This window comes from Canis aureus, chromosome 19, assembly GCF_053574225.1.
Source record: "Canis aureus isolate CA01 chromosome 19, VMU_Caureus_v.1.0, whole genome shotgun sequence".
Classification (NCBI taxonomy): domain Eukaryota; kingdom Metazoa; phylum Chordata; class Mammalia; order Carnivora; family Canidae; genus Canis; species Canis aureus.
The window spans coordinates 23,313,335-23,333,265 of NC_135629.1; the positions used below are offsets into that span (position 1 = coordinate 23,313,335).

The following is a 19,931-nucleotide window of genomic DNA, read 5'->3' on the forward strand; positions in this document are numbered from 1 at the left end:
AGGAATGTGAGGTTTTATCAACCCTAACCCCAGAGATTCTGATATAAATGCCTCAACTATTAAAAACAAAGATAAACCCTCCCTTCTAATATGCAGCCAGAATTGGTAATTCTATACTACAGTAAGAATAAAGAAAACAAGTTTTGTTTCTTTGTTCTGCTGCATTTTGTTTTTTATTTTACTATTTTGGGTATTTTATAAATATTTACCAGAAGGTTGAAGTTGGAAAGAGAGCTGTCCCCTCTCCTTTAATAATAACCACTAATATTTATTAAGCATTCATCACGGGCCAGACATGATTCCAAATACTTTTTATGTGCTAATTCAATCCTTACAACAATCCTATAAGGTTGGCATTATCATTATCCCTATTTTAGGTTGAGTAATTGGAAAAGTTGAGCTTCAAACCCAGATATAACAGCCTTGGAGTTCCCATTGGCAAGCCAGGGCCTCTTTGCTTCCAGAAAATCCAGTAAATATCCTGCATCTTCCAGAAAACTCTCTAGAATACTCTGGCTGACCACATCAACCTTACTGACATCACCTACATTGCATTTTTCATGTAAAGTCTGCATCTGGTGCCCCCGCCCCAAAACATACAGCAAGCACTTTTTGGAGGGCCAGCCTGGTGCTATTCATTTCCCCTGCGTTGCTCCACTTTGCTGTACACTCCCTGGAATATTCTCTGGAGCCCATGCCGTATGTATTGACTTTCTCTTCCCCGAGAAATTACGTGCACTTATGAGGGGGAGAGTAAGCCATTACTCTTTGCACTGCCGCCTTACTGGGGGCCCTTATGCTGCAGCTCACAGTGAACAGACAGTAATGTGCAGTGGTTAGGGGGTCTTCAGATCTGAATTCAAAGACAGGTACAACTGTGTTCCAGTTTCCTATTCTTGGATGGGTCAATTAACCTCTCTGACCCTTAGGTTTTTCCCCTCTGCAAAACAGAAGTCCGTTAACTGACCTTGAATGAGCCACTGCTGTGTGACCAGGTACTTATGGGGCTTCTAGGTATCCCTTTTCTCCCAGAACTAAATGACATAATTCCAAGTGAAGTGCTCCCTTTGCTCAGGTCTGGGGGGCACGCAATAGCTGCTCAACAAATGTCAGCTATTCATTCAATATATTCTATTTAATTAGAAGCAAGTAGTCCATTCGACACCAGAAGAAAATTTAATTAAACTTCACACCACACAGAGGTAATATGATACATCACTCCATCTAAAAGCCATCTCAAGGCTTTAGTGCTTCAGATCTTGTTTTCCACTTCATGTCCATAGCAGCTGTGCCAGACCTGGGAAATCAAGCCAGGCCTTCCTCCCCCACTTCATCCTTCTCTGCAGGCTGGCGATCCGTCAAAAGAAGAAGAGAAAGAAGGAAAGAGGAGGAGAAGTGCCCAAACCAGGGTTACTGACACTGTGATCTCTTTCAAACATGGACATTGACTAATCAACTAAACTTCCCACAAAACGCAGAGGTATCTATAATTGCGGAGTCTCAGAACAATTATTTTTTTTAAAAAATTGATTTAGTCTTAAAAATAATTTAATTTACACTCCTACTGTGCCCCCTTCCACCCTTGCAAACCCCTGCCTGTGTCTGTGTGGATTCCCTAATCCCCAGAGCCGCGCTGAGATGGACACATTGTCTGTAAACCCCTGGGTCACTGTCAAGTCACGATCCAGGCTTCAGGTTGTTCTGTATAAAATACAAAATAAATGTTTTTATTAACAATGAAAAAAAATAAAAATTAAAAAATAAAGATAATTTAATTTGGGCACCTGGGTGGCTCAGTAGTTGAGTGTCTGTCTGCTTGCAGATCCCAGGGTCCCGGGATCGAGTCCTGCATGGGGCTCCCTACTCGGAGCCTGCTTCTCCCTCTGCCTGTCTCTGCCTCCCTCTATGTGTCTCTCATGAATAAATAAATAAAAATCTTTAAAAAATGAATTAAGTCACAGTATATAGAGAAGTGGGTCCGTCAATGGGACCCACGTTCAAAGCTGTTTTGGAAATACTCCCTCTGGGTCCCGCCAGGCACCTCTGGTGTTCTACTGGTCCACTCATTTGGAGATGAGGTCAGAGTCCCAAGAGCGGGTCCTCCCCTCATGGTCCTCCCGTCTTCCTCCACTCTTCACGCATTTGCTGCATCAGATCAAGCTGCAGTCTCTGTCTTGTCACTTACCAGCTCTTTGCGTCAACCTCTGGAGTTTCCTCACCAGTAAAGAGAGCGTAAGGAGACGCAACTGAGTCACAGGACTGTCCTGGAGGGAAAGAGCCAGGCATGGGGTAGGCTCTTCCTCCCTCTCTTTTCACTCTCTCTCTTTCCTCTCTCTCCTTCCTTCTCTCTTACCTACCACTCTCTCTCCCTCCTTCCCTTCTTCCCACCGCCACCCCCCCCCCCCTTTCTCTCTCTGTCTTTTCTTTCAAGAGGAGCCACCAGGTTCGCGGGCATCTCCGATCAAGTCGGTGGCCGGACCCGCTCCGGTTCGGGGCCGGATCCCCGCCGCGCCTCCGCCCCTTTATTCTAAGGGCAGTCGGGGCTTGGGATGCTGAAGCCTGGGAGGCCAACCGAGCCGTCCGCGCGCCTGCAGGCAGGGGAGGGCTCGGGGCGAGGGATGGAGGGGCGCGGGCTCGTGCCCCCTGCACCCCCCCCCCCCACTCCCGGCCGCGCCAGCCGCTCCGCGCCCCTTGGCACCAGCGCCTTTTCTCGGTCGGGGTAGGCGAGCCCAGCCGGCAGCCGCGCGGCGGGGGCCGAGGGCGCCCCCTCCCTCCTCCCGCTCCCCTCCCCTTCCTCCCCGCCCGATACAATGACTGGGCCGGAACAGCGCATCAGCCGAGTCTCATTGGCAGCGGCCGCCCCGGCCCCCGGAGAGGCGGCGGCGGCGGCGGGCGGGGGCGGCTGCGGAGAGCCGAGCCGGGCGCCCGGGCTGACAGCGAGGCAGGCGGGCGGCCGGGCGCAGCGCTCAGTGTGGACCGAAGCGGGGACGCGCGGCCCCGGGCCGGGGATGCGGCTGGCGCCGGCCGCCCAGCGAGCCCGGGGGTCGGGCTGCGCGCCTCCCGTGCGGGGCAGGAGCTCGGGCCGGGAGCCGGAGGCAGAGGAGGGCGCGGCGCCCCGCGGAGTTGCTGGCAGGGCTGGCGCAGAGCCGGGCCCCCGCGTCCCGCGCGGTGAGCCGCCGAGACAATAAAGTAGCGGTCGGCAGCCCCCGAGCGCCCGAGGGAGGCGGCGGCGCGGCAGGTAGGCGGGCGCCGGCCGGGGGGAGGGCGGGCAGCGCGCGGCGGGGGCGCGGCAGCTCCGCGTGCGCCCGGGGCGCAGAGCGCACGGCCGGAGACCCCCAGCGGAGGCGCGGGCTCGGGCGCTCGGGGCTGGTGGGGGCGGGCAGGAAACCCCGCCCACGGCCCCGGGGCCGCAGCTGTCTCCGCGCGCGCCTCGGGGGCACTTGGCGCGGCGCTGGGGGCGCTGGGCTGGTGCGGAGACAGGAAGTTTAGCGGGTTTGAGGCGTTGGCGCTGGTGGGGTTTGCAAACGCGCCGCCGGGGACCATGTGCTCCGGCGGTTGCGCGTCCGTGGGAGGTGGGAGAAACGCTGATGAATCCCAGATACTTTGCAAAGGCGGGGCCGGGACTTGGAGGGGAATCCCCGGGGTCCGCGGCGCGGGCCCGGGCTTCGGTGTGCCTGCCCTTTTTCAACGAGGTGTGTCCGACTCGGACCGCTCCTTGGGCTGGAAAGGCAGCGTGCGTGTGTGGATCGCTGTCCATTTTTCTGGACCGTTTCACCTTTCACCTTCGCGTGTGTGCCTGTGTGAGTGCACGCGCGCGCGCGAGTGTGTGCGCGCGTGTCTGGGTCAGGGGGGAGGGGACAAAGATGCTATTTTGAGAGATGCCATTCGGGGTGGACTGGAAGATAAACTCTTCCTGTGCCCCGAACACCTTGTGCTCTGAACGGTGCTGCAGAGCAGCGGCTGGTGCTGTTGACAAAGGGGGTGGGAGCTGGTCGGGGAAGTCTTCCCGAGCCGGGAAAGCAGCCGCAGGAGGAGGTCTCCTTGCTCTCCTTTGTGTGGCCGCTTCCTTCCAGATGTGAGAGGGTTGGGCTGGGCGCTCCTGGGTGGGATCATAATTATCCCTGAACATTCCTGCGATCTGCTAGGACTTGTAAACATACCCGAGCCAACTCCTCTGAACTTTGCGAACCAACTTGGTGCGCTTGCTGGTACCCAGACGGCGGCGTGTGCAAGGTGGCCCCTTCGGAAGGACGGCGAGGGCTGGCAGCGGCAGGCTCTCGGGGAAGCGGGGTGGGCGTGCACGCCTAGCTAGGGTTTGCCCCAGAAATTCACTAAACCCAGTTGGAGGATGTGTACGGGATTTTCGCGCAATCCCGGACATGCTGCTTCCTGTACTAAAGAGAATGCATCTGTGGAACTTCCAAATCAAATATCTGGAGAAGGAAAACAGCTTCGCCTTACTTAACCTCCTCGGGCTGCACTTTCATCTGCCATACACATGCTGTTGAGCATGGTGGTGGGGAGCGTATGGTGTCTCAGGCGTCCCCGTAGGCGCTTTGGGGGCATCATGAATGGTCCGTGGAGTGGTAAGTGGAGCCCCGAGGGAGAATAAGGGACTTGCCATGAGTCACGTTGGTAATTTGGAGTTGACCTGAGGTCCGATTCCAGATGCCAGTCTGTTAACCGCGACAGTGCCTCTAACGGGGATGTGCTGTAATGGCATCAATGATGATGAGGGAAATAGTAGTAGTGACAAGAAGCACCTCACATGTATTTTTCATTCCATTATATAACATGACGGTGACTGACCCGAAGCAAACAGTATATATTTTGGTCTCTCTCCTTTTCTTTTTTTTCTTAAGATTTTATTTATTTACTCATGAGACACACACACACACACACACACACACAGAATGAGAGAGAGAGAGAGAGGCAGAGACATAGAGAAGGAGAAGCAGGCACCATGTAGGAAGCCAGACGTGGGACTCAATCCCAGGACTCCAGGATCACGCCCTGAGCCAAAGGCAGACACTTAACCCCTGAGCTACTCAGGCGTCCCTATTTTGGTCTCCGAATTAAATGTCACAATGTGGGACTCGATCCCAGGACTCCAGGATCACTCCCTGGGCCAAAGGCAGATGCTTAACCACTGAGTTACTCAGGCGTCCCTATTTTGGTCTCCGAATTAAATGTCACAAACTAGGTGATGGTTATATTGATAAGCCTATGATTCTTTTTTTTTTTTAATATCCAGGAATTTTGTAATAAATAGTAAAGCACGAACACATACCTTTGAACACTGCTTACATTTCCTAAAAGACTCGATCCCAGGTCCCCAGGATCAGGCCCTAGGATGAAGGCGGTGCTAAACCACTGAGCCACCCGGGCTGCCTACATTTCCTAAAAGAGAGCCAGAAGAATTCAGGCAATTCCAAGGACTTCTTACACAGGAGAGGTTACTCGCTTCTTCATGACATCCGCAAATATTAATCAAACATTTTGTTTGTTTTGATTCGGTAATGCGGGTGGAATGTATTTGAAAAATATAATGATGGAAGATGAAGAAATCTACCTAAAATACCATTATAGTGAGGTTTGATATTCATTATCCCTGGGAAAATTCTCAGAAGTCCCTTCTCTGGGGGGTGAGAGCAATTGTCTTAAACTTCACTCTGCTTTGAAATGAACAGATTATCATCTTGGTGGCACGACCGTTCATGGCTTCTCAAACAGGTCAGGCAGCTGCATTTGACCCTAATAATCGAGAATAACTTGGGGAGGAGTTAAAGCTATAGCCATTCAAGAGTGTAAAAGCAGCTAAGTTTTCTCAGGGTTGTTTACAGACACTGGCCTCTGTTTCTAGCAAGCATGAGAATCTGACTTCTCCATTTGATTCCACAGATTTAATCAAGACTCTGCAGTGCTTCTGAGCAGACAAAAAGGACGTTTTGGCTAACTGACAATACAAATAAGGTATACATGGAAAGCGGTTAAAAATACCCTGTCTTATCCAGCCTGCAGTAATTGCCTAAAATTTCAGGAACTCTTCATAGTTATTTTACACACAATACACACATAAGTGAAGGCTTGAGGTTTATACTGTAAGTGACCTCTCTCTCTTTCTCCCCCTCCCTCCCTTCCTTTCTCTCTTCCTATCTCCCTACTTCCCTCTGCATATGCCCCAGAGATCTGATCTTATCATGGAGACACTATTTTTACATACTCAGTAACTGCTGAGGTTCACTGAAATTACTGTCTTCAGCCTATAGATAAATAAATCATGTAACTCAGCTCAGCAGCAGGACTTAAGTGTTTTTCCTTAATGTAGTTCTCACCTATCTCTTTTTAGACATGGTTTTTAATGTGTTTTTAGAAAATGTTTGGTGTTTTTGTTTTTTGTTTGTAATTCATTTACTTCTAGGTCATTAAGATTTTTTTTTTCCTTTTCTGGTAAACATGTCCTGGATAGATTAAAGAGAAATGGTAACAATTTTCTGTTGGTAAACCCTTGAGTTTATTATTGCTAAACCCAAACGTCCTATTTTCTTCAATAATCTGATTGAAATTATCATGATGTTTCTTATCTCACTTTTTCTGGTGAAATCAATTTTTAGCCTAATCTCACAAGGCAGTGTTTTTTTTTTAAAGCTAAGGTCATGAAATCAATTTAGTGGGCTGCAACCAGTATTTTTTTTAAAGTATAACAGGACAGAAAATATCAGCCTTATCCTATGTTTGTGAGTTCTGTTGCTTTATGAAACTTTGAGTCCGTTCTCTCACTCGGGCTGCATGCACATTCTGGGTTGCAGTATAAAATGTAATTCTTACTGTGAGTTGCTCTGTAAAAAATTGGAAAGCTACTGCCACAGGGCATATTTTCCTAGTAAGTGACAAACACCCAATTTAAATGAAACTAGGAGATAGGCATATGTATTATATATATATATATATATATATATATATATATTAATACATACAACTTCAAGTTATTGCAAGATACATACCTAGAACTGGCCTCAAGAGCATCTTGCTCAGGGCTGAACAATGACTTCAGAATCTGACTTCTTTCTTTTCATCTTCACCTCTTTCTCTTCTTTCCTCTGTGTATGAGGCACCTTGTTGGCTGATTAGCTGACTGTAGCAGTTGCTGCTTTACACAATTTCAGGTTCAAATCCAACAAAAATAAATAAATCTCTTTTGCCCAGTTGTTGAACAAAAAGCCTCCAAACCAGTTCCAGTTGGCCTAGTAGGCATGGTTTGTAGGAAAGCCCTGGTGCCAAATGACTTCTGTGGAGGTTAAGGGCTTTGCCTTGTGATAGACTCTCAACTAGACCACACGAACTGTGAGCTGGACCTCCAGATGAATACATTTGCTGGAAAAAGGGGAAACGGAAGCTGAGGAAGTCAAACATTTGCTGAAATGTACGAGTGTCTTAAGTCATTGAAAGCCGATTTCTGTTCTCTTTGATGCTCCAAAGAATGGAAGATGAGCTGAATTATATTCAGGCAAATAGGTCATCAATACGATTTCTCGTGTGCGTAAGGAAGCCTTAGTGGTCACTTTTAACATGGTCAGTGTCAGGACTTAACGAGATCACTATGCAGAACAGGTCAAGTTGTTAGTGGTTGCTCTACTTTCCAATGACACCGAGGGAAAAAAGGCAGATATATGGATTAAAAATCCACTACAGACCCTAAACCTCTTACAAGGGGTGATCTGGATCCTTTTTGCACTTATGTGTGAATCTTGGAAGGCATTTAATTTAATCACTTTGTTGCGCTAATGTGGTGAAAGTAGTTATTTAAGTGGTGTCTTTCATCAAATTATATGAAGAATACACCCCCATAAGGGCCAAGGCCAAAGAGTTTTCTGCTCCACAGCTCTTCAGCTTTGAGATATTTATCTGGGTCTATGTTACTTTGCCCTTGGGGATGTGCTGCATTTAATTATCCTTTGCCACTTCACATACAATTATCCAGTGGGTAAGGGGGCCCTAATTGTGTGCGGCTGTGAGAATAATGTTGCTTCACAGCAGAAGTTCCCTAGAAGTAGTGTGATCATGCTGGCTTGCCTGGGTCAACCCTGGTTAATGTCTGTGACTTCGGTTTGGATGATAAATTATATGGTCACCCCACCTAGGTTATTTTAGGGGGCCATGATTAGAGGCCTTTTTAATGGATTAAAGTTTAAAGAATTCCTTTCATGAGGCAAGATTAAATGATAATATTTAAGGATGCATGCTTGTGTGGTTAGAGTGAAAAAGAAAGCAAGAAAGTGGTTACCAAAAGGGTCATGATGGTGCAGTGGTTCTTAACCAGGAATAATTTTGCCCTCCGGGGGACACTTGTTCATGTCTAGAGAAATTGTTGCCATTTCTTCTTGCCTTTTGGGAAAGGTGCTATTGGCATGTAACTTGTGGAGGCCAGAGAGGCTGCTAAACATCCCACATGTGCAGGACAACCCCCACAGCAAAGAATCACCCAGCCCCAAATGTATGTAGTATTGGGGGAAAAACCCCAGTACAATAGTTATATTTGAGGAGGGGGGAGAGAAAGTATCTAGGAGCTTCTGGGGCAACAGAGTGATGTGGCTGTTTACTTGGAGCTGATTATTGAGCTGCATATTTATATTTTGTTCATTTTGTTTTTTGAGAGGAGAAGAAGGGCATAGGTGGAGGGAGAGTCTTAAGTAGATTCCACCCTCAGCATGGAACCCTATGTGGGGCTCAATGTCATGACCCTGGGATCACGACCTGAGCTGAACCTAGAAGTGGGATGCTTAACCAACTGAGCCACTCAGGTGCCCCTGTTCATTTTCTTAATGTAGGTTATATTTAAGAATAAAAAAAGCATTCAAGAAAAAAGTAAAGAGGTCCTCACCATAACTGAAGGATATGATGGACCTCCCAATGCCTCATAAAATCTTGTTCAGACGTGAAGGCTCACTAAATAATAGTAGAGCTAGTGGTAGCTAGACCGGCTCATGTTCAGCAAGTGTTCACCTGTGCCAGGAATTACTTTGCCAAGATCCCATAATATTTTTTGAACTGGCAAAGTCTATGGGTTGACCAGTATTTTACAGAAAGGCAGGATGAGTTGAGGTTATGAACACTGGCTCTCAAGTCAGATGACTTGCCCGCAAGTTCAGTTACACTACTTATGAAATGTATGACTTTGAGCAAGCAGCTCACACTTTGTGCCTCGGTTTCCTCATCTGTGAAATGGGTGAATAAGAGTTCATACCTCCCTGGGTTATTGTGAGGATAAAATGAGAGTGTAAAGTGATCATGTAGTGCCTACCTCACATTAAATACCCCATAAATATTAGCTATTATTATTTTGGAGGCCAAGAAAAAATATTAATAGCTCTATTTTTTGTTGAACACTGACTGTATGGTGGAACTCAGTCTCAGCATTATTCAGCTATCCTGAAAATATCCTTGCAAAAATCCTCTTGTGTGGGTGTTATGTCCATTTATTGCTCCCATTTTATGAATGAGGAAAACAGACTTAATGAAATTAGCAAGCAAGGGAGACTTAATTTCAACCCCAAATCATTCTGACTCTGGAGCTTCTGCTGTCATATTGTTAGATATGAGGAGAACCTGGTGATTGCAAAAATGAGCCCCCAAGAGGGCTGTGATTTGGCAAGTTTTGAAGGGGTGGTGCAGGTCCAGTATCTAGATTTTCTGCCTCCTATCGTCCCCTACAACCACCTATGTTTGCAGGCAAATGCATCAGCCTCATAAGGCAGCCATGGTAGGTGGGAACAGGCCCGGACCAGGAACACAGGAGCAGGAATTGGGAAGATGTCTTCTGATTCAGCTGCAAAAAGCCTAGAGCTGTGTTTGCTAAAGTGGGCTAGGTGTACACTTGGTGGTGTATGAGTTAATTTTATTTTTGTTTAAGATTTATTTATTTATTTATTTGAGAGGGAGACAGTGCAAGCAGGGTGAGTGGGGAGAGACAGAGGGAGAGGTAGAGGGAGGCAGAAGCAGACTCCCCACTGTTCAGGGAGCCCAAAGCAAGGCCCCATCCCAGGACCTCAATCATGGCCTGAGTCAAAATCAAGAGCCAGATGCTCAACTGACTGAGCCACCCCAACATCCCAATATAAGTTAATTTTAGATGATAGGTGGAGAACCATTTTACTTTGATGGCTATTTACTTATTTTAATGTACACCAACAGATTTTTTTTCACTTGGACCTTCAAATCTTATTAAAGGATATATTTCTTTCTGCCTTGCTGAATAAACTATTGACAGACTGGATATCACTGCTTAGGGTAAGCTAAGCAAGACATAATGTCAATGTAAAATCATTTAAAATATATATATTAGTAACAGAGAGTGTGGATGGTACTGAAAAATGACTAGGTCTTTGAAAGGAAGCTGTGAATGAGTGAAGTCTGGGAAATAGGCTCGAGCAGTGTTTCTCCAGCACCTGCACTTGAATCACCTGGGATTCTGATTCAGAGGATCTGAGATGGAGCCTGAGATTCTGATGAGCTCCCAGGTGAAGCTGCTGATGCTCATCTGTGGACCACGCTGTGCCTAGCAAGGGATCAGAGAACCTAGAAAATGTGTGGACATGTGCTGGATGCTGGGGAGGAGTCAAAGAAATGTAAGGTGACCTCTTGTCCCCCAGGAGCTTAATCTAGTTGGGGAGAGGAGATGTGAATGAATGTGGGAGGTTTGCAGAGAAAGCACAGCACCTCTACCTGCATAGAGATACAGGTACAGGTCTGCCCAGAGCTGCTGCAGCGGGATGGCATTAGGGGATGGGTGGGGTGAGGCGTCCCTTTGGCCTGAAAGATGTGTGGCAACCAAGACAGGCTTGCAGAGCTGGAGGATGGCTACAAGTAAGAGGGAACCCTCTAGGAAATGCCTGTACCCACAAAGTGGATTTTTCAACCATAATCTGATCACTGCAGAGAATTAGCCCAGAACATTCAGTTAGAATAACCTGCCTCTTCAAAGAACAGGCTGCTGCCTAGAAATAATAGTTGCTGTTTATTGAGTCCCTGTAAGTGCCAGGCATTTGCCAAGTGCGTTCCAAACAGTATGTGATGCCTGTCTCCACAGTGACCCACAGTAGCCCACACCTTCACACCTTACAAAGGTAGAAAGCAGCAGCCCGGGTGGCTCAGTGGTATAGCACTGCCTTCAGCCCAGGGCATGATCCTGGAGACCCAGGATCGGGCCCCACATGGAGCACCCTGCATGGAGCTTGCTTCTCCCCGATTCTCCCCCTGCTTCTCTCTCTCTGTTTCTAATGAATAAATAAAATCTTAAAAAAAAAAAAAAACAAAACAAAGGTAGAAAGCAAGGCTTGGTGGGGCTATGTGACTTGTTCAACATGCACACAGCTGGTAGGTGACAGATCTGGAATCTGAACTCAGAAGGGAGTCTGGGCTCTTTGACCCCACCCTGCAAGAGACTCTGCTCTTCGTTATCCCTGACAGTCTCAGCCTGAGAGGTCTAGCTTCCTCTCCAGAGAGCATACCCTTCCAGGAACCTCGGATGGTTCATCTTATTCTCAAATGAGAATATTGCCCTCTGAAACAGATCCTGAGCAAACATCCAAAGTTGTCAAGTAGCTTATCTTTTATCACGATTTATAAAAGACTGTATTCCTTTCTGCCCTGCTGGATAAGTTAGGAACAGACAGGAGTTTGGGGCACTGTGTCCTTGCATAAGAAATAAGTTCAAGACAGCATCCCCCAACCCAAATAAGCGCTGAATGTTTTGTTGCCAGGAGGAGCCACTTTCCTTTGGAAATCACCAAGTAGCCTAGGCAGACAGTTATTGGAAATAATTATGCCTCCGTCACAGCATGGGGCCACTCACAGCCCCGCCTGATTCAAAAGGTCTTTCTGGAATACCAGCATCCATCTTCCAGCTGGTGCTTATAACAGCCGACAGCATCGGTAGGGAACCCGCAACGGATACGGCCTGAGGATTGTTTCCAGGCCTCCCTTGTTGCACCTGACTGAGCCCATCCCATCAATTCAGTCATTGCAAAAGAGCAAGGGGACCATATGTGACCTGAATGGGAGGCGCAAGGCTCACAGAGCCAGCCCTGGCCCTGGTTCAGCCAACTATAATAGTCTGGTAAGTCTCTGCCAGACGAAGGAGGAGCTGTGAAGGAAAAGAGGTGGGAGAATCAGGAAGGCTGAGTTCTAATCCCATCTCAGTGGCCTAACTGGCCTGAGCTGTGTTAATTAGCTCTCTGGGTTTGTCAAATGGGTGGTGACACTTGAGGTTCCCTCCATCTCTAATCCCTTATGCTATGAACAATCAGATGTGTGTGCACTGTACCTTACCTGCACCTGTTACACTATTCCCCTTTTATTTTTTTAAGTCCCAGATAAATAAATGTGCTTAAAATAAATGCATGTATAAAAGCTTCCTTATCAGCAGTATGTTGGTGGAATGACTCTGTGAAAGTATTTGCTGGGTTATGCCAAAATAATATTTGGCATAACCTGTCATCAAATAACCTTTCATTATTGAGGCAAAGCTCAAAACATTAGGGTAGCATAGCTTCTTTGATAAATTGGGAAAGATAAGGGTATTTGAGGCCATCACAAATGAACTAATTGCATCCATTTAAATGGGCAAGTTGAAATTGCAGGATCCTGATTAAGTAATGAAAACCATGTGCTCCTAGACTGGGAACATAGAGCCTTAGCCCAGTGGGGCCATAACACATAAATTGAGGACATAGCATGGTAATTTGCTCCAACTGTGTTAAATTAATCCAATGTATTTTGAAGAGGAAAAAAATGTACTGTGTTATATACCTTCAGGTTCTCAACGTAGCTGCATTTTCACTGCCTAAAAAAATGGGAGTGTCCAGTTTTTTAGAGGTCAGAAGTTTGATTCAAACTAATTAAGAGTAAGAAATCCTTTTTGCAATGATTCAGCTGCTTTAAGCAGTTCCAATCATGAGTGGTTCTTGTACTTTCTAGCAGTAAACTTAATTATACGTGGAAAAAGCATATCAGAAAACTATCATTGGTCTTTTTTAGATCTCAGAGAAAAGTAGTAAAAATGGTAAAGTTAAAGGATATTTAAAAATTGACAGATTGTCAGCAAGTGTTCATACTCTTCCGTAAATACTTTCACTATAAGAATAAGAGGGGACAATGCAACTTTGTCTTCTTTCAGAGCATACAATGCAAACTTTCTCTTCCCACTTCTTATACAGTTTCATTTATCTGGCCTTGTCAAGGAAAAAATAATCTGTTTCACTAAAGTGATTTTTCCAGGTGATTAAAGCTTACCCCTGCCTGCCCACATTATTTTTTTGCTTGAACTATTTTTGATGAAAACATAGCACATACTTCTTTACTTTTTTACATGGAGTATATAAAGGCAGTTAGATCATTCCTGGATTTGGGCTTCTCATGACAAATACTGCTTTTTGTTCCTTGCCATCTCATCCTGTTACTCTTTGACAGCTGAATTGTGGGGCTGAGTGTCTCTGTATAAATAATCACCGATTTCGATTTTACAATTACTGGCATTCCTAATCATAGGACTCCTCTAACTTGTTAGCAAATTTCACCTGGGGTGCTGAGGACTTCATGTACATTATAACCTTGGCTAATCTGCCTAACTGCCGCCCCCCCCCCCCCAAGAAATGAGATTACTCATCCCATTTTATGGTTGAGAAAATTGAAGTTTAAGAAATTAGGAGTAAGCAGTAGAGCTGGGATTTGACCCCCGTCTCTCAGTGCAGCATGCTTGTTGATAGCATACCATGAGAGTTGCCTTCTGTTTCTCCTTTCTGCCTCTATTTGGGAATTTCTGCCTGTCCCCTTGCTTTAAAGACTGTCTCCCAGGTCAGGACGCAAGATTAGGTGTCTGCCTCTTTTACGGGTCATTTTTTGGCATCTCTTTCCTTAATTGGGGTTCTGGGGTACTTTCACTGATTCCTAGGTTCCCAGACATGTTCTGCACAGTGGCAATTTCTGGAATATTAGCTGTGAATTCATCACTGCATATGCTAAAGGCTTTGGGGGGATTATAGGATTTTCTGCATTATGATTAAGCAACATAATCAAGAAATCTGCAATTGAGAATGCTTGGCAAGTCCAGAATGCAGGGGTCAGCAAACTTTCTGTGAAGGGCCAGGGACTAAATATATCAGGCTTTGTGAGCCATATGGTCTGTGTTCACCTACTTAACTCTGTTTGTGTAGGGCAAGAATAGTCACAGAATAATGGATGAAGTTCTAATAAAATGCTGTTTTTTTGTTTTTAAAATTTTTATTTATTTGAGAGTGTGCACACGCGCACATGAGGAGGAGAGGAGGAGCAGAGGGAATCTCAAGCACACTCCCCACTGAGCCCTGAGCCCAACGGGGGGAGGGAGGGCTCCATCTCATGACCCTGAGAACATGATCTGGGCCGAAACCAAGAATCAGACACTTAAACCAACCAAGACACCCAGGTGCCCCTGATAATAAAACTTTATTTAGAAAAACAAGCAGTGGGTAGGAGTTGGCTTATGGGCCTATAGTTTGCTAACTCCTGATGTAATGGGGGAAAGGACCAATTAGGATATCTAAAAAGCCTGACTAGGTACTTAGTTCAGAGGCAGTGAGTGGCCCGTGGACTCTGGAGCCAACTGCCTGGATTTGTCCCCTAGCTCTGCCACTAACTACTCTAATGTAGGCAAGTATCTTAATATCTCTGTGCCTGGTTTTCTGTCTTTAAGATGAGGAAACTAACAGTCCTTACATCCGAGGGTTGCTTTGAGAATTAAGGGAATTCTACATAAAGTACCCAGGAGGGGACCCAGGACTTTAAAAGTTCTGTGTAAAGTCTTGTGAAATTAAGAATCCTAAGGAATCCAATTTCTAGGGATCCGAAGTATTGTAACGAGTTGTTGGGCAGAGCAAGACTTCCTGCGTTCTGAGCGGAGGGGAGGGTGGCCGTCAGGCTGCCGCCTGGTGCGGATGGGTGTGTAGAGGGAGGAGGGAGGTTTGCTAGCGCGGGCAGTACAGTGGGTCAGGGTCGGGACCCTGGCCTGGGGGTTACGGGGAACAGTCTTTAAGTCACTTCTCTCTAGGGCCCTGCTTTCCCCATCTATGAAATAAGGGGTTTCACCTAGGCTGGTGGATGTGACCTGCTTGCCCACAGGTTGACTTCCGCCTCCAGAGAGCTCGGTTAGCACCGAGAGCGTTTTTAAAATCTTTTTTGAATTCATCATCAGCAGTTACGGATCGGGAGGTTCTGCAAGAATTCTGGATTCCAGGTTTCTTTGAAACGTTCAGAAGCTCTGACAGCACTGGCTGCGTCCCCTCGTGGCAGCGGTTGGCCGCGCTCAGTCATGGCGGCCACGGCTTCTATCTTGGCCGTAGCAGCTGCTGCTGGTGCCCAGCCCGTCGCTGCCCTTCAACGCCGGAGCAGGCCGCTTGACTTCCCGCTGCCAGCAGCCGCCGTCGTCTGTCGGAGGACTCTCTCTGACTGTCGAAGTGCTGGGGGTGAGTGCCAGGGAGTTGATGAAGGATTCAGGGTGCAGACACCCGAACTCCCTTGCCCATCTGGTGAGATGACCAAGGTGTTATTCTACACCAATTTTTACAGTCTGCCATGGGGTTAATCTCCAGTCACCTAGTGACAGTTGACTTAATAGGACACTCCTTTTTTGGTGGCCTGTCCTTCCTTTCCTCATTTCCCCCCACTCTCCTACTGGTATTCCCTGGGATGACCTCTCAGATAAATACCTTAAAGTTGAATCCTTGTCCAAGTTTCTGGAGGAAATCACACTAAGAAAACGATAGTCCCGACCCCTGAGGCCAAATAGGAATTGCTTTTGTTTTTCATCAATTGCTTTTGTTTTCATGCTTGGGCAGTTTTGCTTGGGTGGAGAAATAGTTGTCCATCCTATGTCTGTCGGAGGGAGGAAGGCTGAAGACTGAACGGGCTGTAGGTTTCTAGAAGAATGTGAGTATATTTCCTTGTGTAAGTAGGAATAGATGGGAAGCTTTTGTGCAGATGATGTTGGTCACTCACTGAAATCTTGCAGTATAGGTGTCTGAATTTCTCATCCTTTCAATACAAAAGCCTTATGGATTCTGTTTTTTAAATATATTTTATTTAAATTCAATTTGCCAACATATAGTATAACACCCAGTGCTCATCTTGTCATGTGGCTCCTTAATGCCTGTCACCCAGTTACCCCATCCCCTACCTGCCTCCCCTTCTGCAACCCTTTGTTTGTTTCCCAGAGTTAGGAGTCTTTCATGATTTAGTCTTCCTCTCTAATTTTTACCCACTCAGTTTCCCTCCTTTCCCTTATGGTCCCTTTCACTATTTCTTATATTACACATGTGAGTGAAGCCTTATGGTAATTGTCTTTCTCCAATTGACTTGTTTCACTCAGCATAATACCTTCCAGTTCCATTCATGTTGAGATAAATCTTTATGGAATCTTTTCTTTTTTAATAAAGATTTATTTATTTATTTATTTATTTATTTATTTATTTATTTATTTATGATAGACATAGAGAGAGAGAGAGGTAGAGACAGAGGAGGAGGGAGAAGCAGGCTCCATGCCGGGAGCCCAACGTGGGACTCGATCCCGGGACTCCAGGATCACGCCCTGGGCTAAAGGCAGGTGCTAAACCGCTGAGCCACCCAGGGATCCCCTCCTTATGGAATCTTAAAGTGGGGGCTATTTTTGGGGTATTCTGTAAGAAGCAGAACCCTAAAATGTGATTGGCAGATGGCTTTAAACTGCCTGAAGAGGGGTACCTGGGTGGCTCAGTGGTTGAGCATCTGCCTTTGGCTCAGGTCGTGATCCCTGGGTCCTGGGATCGAGACCCACATCAGGCTCCCCACCAGGAACCTGCTTCTCCCTCTGCCAATGTCTCTGTCTCTCTCTGTGTCTCTCATGAATAAATAAACAAAATCTTTAAAAATAAAAAATAAACTGCCTGAAGAGATTTGCATTTTAAAAAAGGAGATTTGAGAATCAAGCTTGTTTTTTGTTCTTTCTTTTGAAAAAAAGATTTTATTTATTCATTTGAAAGATAGTACAGGGAGAAGGGCAGAGGGAAAGGGAGAAACAGGCTCCCTGCTCAGCAGAGCTTGATCCCAGAACCCTGGGATCAGGACCTGAGCCAAAGGCAAGTGCTTAACCGACCAATCCACCCAGGCGCCCGAAGAATCAAGCTTGTTTTCTAATAGGGTAACCAATCATTCTGATTAGCTCAGAGCTGAGAATTTTCCTGGGACATAAGAAAAGTGGAAAAATCCCAGGCAGACCAGAATAAGCTGGTCACCTACTCTAGAAGCAGATCACACCTAGGACCCATCAGAGTCCAACCCCTGAAAGGTTATGTCCTTCCTATGTATGTATGTGTATGTCTGTATGATTATCTATTTTTTAATAAAATTATATTTTTAAATGACTCCAAACTTCAAAGTATGTTGAAATAAAATAACTGTTTTCTGTCTTTCTAGTCATAAAAATCTAAAGTAAGTTTAGCAGCACAATTTCAGGTTTTTTTGTTATTGTTGTTTGTTTGTCTTTTCATCTGTGTCTCTGCTTTGCTGCTATTTGGACTTGGCTGTCTGTGGGGTAACACAATACTGTGAGGAAAAGGAGTGGATTCAGAGATGTTCAGTACCTCTTCCCTTTCACAGCCTCTACTGTCACTCAAGCAGGGGCTCTGCAGGGTCTCACCCCTCACTTGAAACTCTGAGCAACTCTCCTCAAAGGTAAATGGGGAGACTGGTGTGTTTGAGGGTAAAACGCTTACCTGTACATTTGCTCTGCCCTAAGTGATCTGTCATCTTTCTTTGACTGCCTATTTATCTATTTTTAGTGACATCGTGTTTTAATCAGAAATGAACTTGTGAAAATCCTTATGCCTAAATTAGGAGAGTGTCACAGCTGGATGAGGGAGAGAGAGAGCCATGCCCCCAGACAGGAGACATAAATAGCAAAGGGCGTGAATGGCACCAGGATGTGGGAATCTCGGAGAATCAGAAACCAGATGTGTTGTCTGCATAGCACAATGGGGAAGGAAGACCTGGGAATTTGAAGGTTAGCATGATTTGGGGTATCAAATCAGGTAATTAAGACCCTGGAATAAATATGTCAAACTCAATGGAAAAGTTATAAGTAGGTTTGGAACCAGAAATGCATTTGTATTTGAACCCAAGATCCATCATTTAACTCCATTTATAACTTGGCACAAGTCAGGAAACCTTCCTGAGCCTCAGCATCCTCATTCATCAAACAGACGTGAGAAGGAACAGAAGCCAACTCGTGAGTGTCTGCTGTATCCTCTCATCAGTGCTAGGAACCTTGGAGGAATAGTTTCATTTAAAATTTTACAGTATTTCAAGGATGATATAATTGCCACATTTTACAGATGAGGAAATCGAGGCACCAGCAAGTCAAATAATTTTCCCAGCATCGCTCAGCTAGTAAGTGATGAAACCAGACTTCAAGTCCAGACTCCAGAGCCTGTGCCAGCCTGCCATAGCTTACTTCTCACAGTGCGGATCTTTCTTGGGTCCATCCAGAAGCATATCCTGAGATAGATTGCAAGTAGTTTATTTGGGAAGTATAAGAAACAGCAGCGGTGAAGTCAGGAAATGAGATAAGGAAAGGAAGACAGACAAGAAGTGTGTTATCAATCCAGCTCCATCCCAGCGGGGAAACTTGGAAACCAGCAGTGAGTACATGCAGCATAATGCAGCATAATGCAGCACAGTGCAGTGATCTCGTCCAAGGGGCGAGGGAGCTGGGGTGTTTATATACCAGTTCCCAAGAGTCACCAATTGAAGGCTGTTTCTGAGAGGTGGAGTGATAATTCCTAGGTGCTCCTCTTGTATCCTGTGCTTGGCAAAGTGGGACTACCAGCCCAAGAAAACCCTTGGCAGAGAAATGCAGGTGTGGTGGTTTGGAGCAGGACAGTGTGTCCAGAAGCAGTGAATAGAAGGGAGTGAGGAAGGAACGCTGACAGCACCTACTACGGTGGATGTTAGAATCAGAGACCATAGGTACAGAAGCAGGACTAGGGCCACCATTTGTGGAGGATATACTATGATTGTGGAAATAATTAAAGTGAGATGACTTTTGAGTAGGTCTTGTGAATCCTTAGTTGACAAAGAATTGCCCCAGGCACCTATATAAAGGTCTAAGGGAGGTCAGCCTGCATGTGTTGATCATGAACTTGGGATAAATGCCAGGCCTGACCAGCTCTCCACAATGGATTGGTGATTCCATCCATCTGAGGTCCATCAAGATTATCTGCTACCCCTGGCCTGGGTCTGGGTCCAGAGGGAGGAGCCAGAGTAGTTGCTTCCCCACAGAGCCAGACACCTCTTCCTCCATTTGAAAACCCAAAGTTTACCCACCCTGTGTACTCTGAGGAAGGGAGTTTGACAAAGGAGTATAAGCCAAAAGCAGGAAAGGATAATTGTAGCTTAGGTAACATGACTGGCAAGAACTTGTTTTTCTTATGATGACAACGGCTTGTTTTCCTGCCACCGATTAAGGCTCTTTTTTTTTTTTTTCTATCAGAGTGTAATAACTGAGCACTATAGCAGTTATAGTTTTGGTTGTCTCACTTTCATCCTCCCCCCTGCCCATTAGGGGAGTCCCCCATTTTGTGTGGTCTTGATGGGGTAGTGTCCATCTCTCCCTCTGAACCAGAAGACCAGATCGTCCCTCTTTTCATCCAAGAAGATGGCAGAGATTTTGTCCCTCATATCCTGTTCCCTTCCCCTGTTGGTAATAACCCACACTCTGCGTTTTCTCTGGGCATGTGGCTACTGTGGTAGGGACTACATTTCCCAGCCTCCCTTGTATCTGGTGTGGCTATGTGACCAAGTTCTGCATCATCCACCTCCAGGAATGGATAGGAAGTGGGGTGTGTAGGTTCTAGTTGTTCCCATTG

General features: G+C 46.2%; 1 protein-coding gene across 1 annotated transcript in view; it reads left to right on the top strand.

Moving 5' to 3' along the window:
* Positions 1 to 3,100: 3,100 nt before the first annotated feature.
* The window catches only part of FRMD4B (FERM domain containing 4B), a 319,973-nt gene continuing 303,142 nt past the window's right edge, over positions 3,101 to 19,931 (top strand). The window contains exon 1 of the mRNA XM_077858098.1: positions 3,101 to 3,238. The gene's annotated coding sequence lies outside the window, so the exon portion shown is untranslated. The remainder of the gene's footprint in view (positions 3,239 to 19,931) is intronic.